Source organism: Palaemon carinicauda, chromosome 33 (assembly GCF_036898095.1).
Source record: "Palaemon carinicauda isolate YSFRI2023 chromosome 33, ASM3689809v2, whole genome shotgun sequence".
NCBI classification, from domain to species: Eukaryota; Metazoa; Arthropoda; class Malacostraca; order Decapoda; family Palaemonidae; genus Palaemon; species Palaemon carinicauda.
The window spans coordinates 39,784,566-39,788,485 of NC_090757.1; positions in this window are offsets into that span (position 1 = coordinate 39,784,566).

Below are 3,920 nucleotides of genomic sequence, written 5' to 3' on the forward strand. Positions count from 1 at the left end.
GTCTGACGTTTCGCAAGCCCCCTCCCATAGACGATGTAGGTCTTGCAATAGGCGTATTCCGAAGGCCTCGGTAGATCCTCACACCGCTTGTTCTGACTGTAGGGACAGGCCCTGTCTATTAGAAAATCGATGTGAGGAATGCGCCGGACTTTCGGAATTGGAATTTGTCCGTCTTTTAAAATATTCATCTAAGTTAGAGAGAGGTAGAGTTAGGAGAAGTTCTTCTCACTCTTCTATGTTTTCCTCACCTCATGATCCCCTACCTTTTCCTACCCCTGTAGTGGCTACCCCCGAACCTACTGTGTGCCCTCCGCCTGATATGTCAGTTGTTTTGCGTGCTATTCAGGCTTTAGGCGATAAAGTAGAATCAGTGGTAAGTGACCATAAGTCTCTGATGGCCGAAGTTAAAGAACTGAAGGTCAAGAGTGCAGTGGGTGGAATTAGTGCCAGTGCTGTGACGAGTGCTAGTGTCGGTGCAGTGCCAAGTGCTAGTGGTGCCAGTGTGGTGCGTGAGGATTTTTCTGTGCGAGCCAGTCGTCCTCCCAGTCCGGGACCTCTTGCAAGCTCCCATGCCCAGGGGAGAAGCAATGTCGAAGGGCTTAAGGGTTCGACAGGCCTTGTTAGGCGCACAGAACTATCCTCGGTGGTTGCGGGCGTGTCTTCCTTAGACCGTCACTCCCACCTGCAGACGATTGAGCCCGTCTTATTCTCGTCCGCTGATCAACTAGCAGGGAAGAAACGTTGGTCTCAGGTCTCGAGACCGCTTAAACGTAGAGTCCAGTCCGCGAGTGCTCAGCCAGGTTGCAGTCATTGGCTCAGCTCTGACTCGCCTCAGTCATCTGTCGACTGTACTCCGCCCAAGAGGAGTAAGGTTCTGCCAAAACAGAGCCCGACTGTGACTTTACCTCAGTCTGTTATCGTTTCTGCCGATCCCAAGTGGACCCTGCTTCAGTCCATGCAAGCTCAGCTTTCGGACTTGATGCGTGAGTGTCGGGCTGAGAGTGTTGCACCTCCTCCTCCGCCTACACTCCCTCCGCCTGTTCTCGCTCCGCCTGTGCTCGCCCCGCCTGCACTTGCTCCGCCTGGTCGCAGCACCATCTGCCAGGCGTACGATGTTGAGCCACTTTCGGAGTTCGCTGTTCCCAGTGGTGTTCAGCCTCAGCCTTCTTTAAGGCAACCCTTGCTTTGGGATCAGGAGAGTTATTCCACTCTTCCTCCGCCTCCCCTTGCTGCTCCACCAGTGGTGCAACTCTCGGTTGGGGTACAACAACCTCTCCCCTCCGTGAGTCTGTCTGCTCAGCCATCGCTGCAGCGAGCTCAACCCTCCTCAAGGCAAGCTCCTCTACACCCTGGACTTGCGCCTCAGGAGCCTCAGCTTGCGAGAACGTTACCTTGTTCTGCGCAGCCTCAACCTCATCATGCTCCGCTCATCTCACAGGAACAGGAACGGACTACTCCGCCTCCGTCCTCCGCTCAGCTTGTGCAATCCTTGGGTTCAACCTCTCTTGCTAGGAGTCAACCTCCTTCACCCATGCGCCTGCCTTCTGCTTCGTCTGTTGTTCAGCCTTTGCAGTCTGAGCCTCAGGTTTTCCCTCAACAGTTACTGGAAGAGGAAACCTCTGTTATTGTTCCTACCCGTTCTGACTCTGCGGTTCAGCATTCTGGTCCGATCGCTTCGCTACCCTCTGCTGATGAGGTGTCGGATGATGAGGAGGCACACCTTGATCCCTCATCGGACGTGGACGAATCTAAGCTTTCTCCATTGTCGATTGATTTTCGTAAGGTCTTGGCTCTACTCAGGGAGATTTACCCAGACCACTTCGTCTCTGCTATTCCCCGCTCTCCACCATCTGAGTTTTCGCTGGGCGTACAACAAGCTAAGTCCAACTATACTAAGCTTGTCCTAGCTAGATCCTCCAAGAGGGCTTTAAGGATCTTAGGGGAGTGGCTGCAGTCTAAACAACACCTTGGCAAGACTTCCTTCATGTTCCCTCCAACGAAGCTCGCTTCGAAAGGTTGCGTTTGGTATGCCACAGGGGAAGCACCAGGCTTAGGAGTACCTGCCTCTGCCCAGGCTGACTTCTCAAGTCTGGTGGACTCGCCTCGGAGAACTGCTATGAGACGCTCGAAGGTTTGTTGGACCTTCTCAGACCTGGATCATTTTCTGAAAGGGTTGTTCAGAGCATTTGAAATGTTCAACTTTCTCGACTGGTGCCTGGGAGCCCTCAGCAAGAAAACCTCTCCTGCGGACAAAGATTCTGCCATGCTAATAATGTCCTGCATGGATAAGGCCATCAGAGATGGATCGGGTGAGCTAGCGTCGTTATTTGTATCGGGTGTTGAAGAAAAGGGAACAACTGTGTACCTTCCTTTCCGCCAGCATTACACCTTGCCAACGGTCACAACTCCTTTTTGCTCCACTCTCAAAGTTCCTCTTTCCCGAGGAGCTAGTTAAGGACTTGTCGGCTGCCCTGATACAAAAGGACACGCACGATCTTGTAGCCTCATCGGCTCGTAAGTCTAAGGTTGCCACCTCAGTCCCCAAGACTTATCGCTCCCCAGTGGCTGATACCCCGGCTACGAGGTTCATACCGCCCTTTCGTGGTAGAGCCCCCAGCCGAGGAAGCTCCCGTCCAGACTCTCACAGGAGCAAGTCTAGAAAAGGATCCAGGACATCTAAGGGAAAGAACTGACTCTCAGATTCTCCAGACAACAGTAGGAGCCAGACTCAAGATCTTCTGGCGAGCCTGGGAGAAGAGAGGTGCAGACGCACAGTCTGTCAGTTGGCTGAGGTACGGTTACAGGATTCCATTCTGCCTCAAACCACCTCTGACCACATCGCCCATCAACCTCTCTCCCAACTACAAAGAAGAGGACAAGAGGCTAGCATTGCAACAGGAGGTGTCGCTACTTGTGCAGAAGAAGGCAGTGGTTATAGTCCGGGACCATCAATCCCCGGGCTTCTACAACCGTCTCTTTCTTGTGGCCAAGAAGACAGGAGGTTGGAGACCGGTGCTGGACGTCAGCTCTCTCAACGAGTATGTCACCAAGCAGACGTTCACGATGGAGACGACCAAGTCGGTCTTAGCAGCGGTCAGACAGGAGGACTGGATGGTCTCGTTGGACTTGAAAGATGCATACTTTCACGTTCCCATTCATCCAGACTCCCAACCTTTCCTGAGATTCGTTTTCGGAAAGGTTGTCTATCAGTTCCAAGCCCTGTGTTTTGGCCTAAGCACAGCTCCTATGGTCTTTACTCATCTGATGAGGAATGTAGCGAAATTCCTACACTTATCGAACATCAGAGCCTCCCTCTACCTAGACGACTGGCTGTTGAGAGCCTCCACGAGTCGTCGTTGTCTGGAGAACCTCAATTGGACTTTAGACTTAATCAGAGACCTAGGTCTATTAGTCAATATAGAGAAATCTCAACTCATTCCCTCCCAATCCATTGTGTACCTGGGAATGGAGATTCAGAGTCAGGATTTTCGGGCTTTTCCATCGGCCCCCAGGATAAACCAAGCCCTAGAGTGCATCATGAGCATGCTGAAGAGGAGCAATTGCTCAGTGAGACAGTGGATGAGTCTCACAGGGACCCTCTCATCACTGGCCCTGTTTGTCGAGCTAGGAAGACTCCACCTCCGCCCTCTTCAATTCCATCTTGCTGCTCATTGGGACAAGGGCTCGACTCTAGAAGCAGTCTCTATCCCTATCAACCAAGAGATGAAGACCACTCTCCTGTGGTGGAAGCACAATCTCCTTCTCAAGGAGGGTCTATCATTGGCCATCCAGACCCCCAATCTTCATCTCTTCTCAGATGCATCGGACTCGGGCTGGGGTGCGACCTTGGACGGACGGGAATGCTCAGGAGTATGGAACAAGGAACAAGGATTACTCCACATCAACTGCAAGGAACTGTT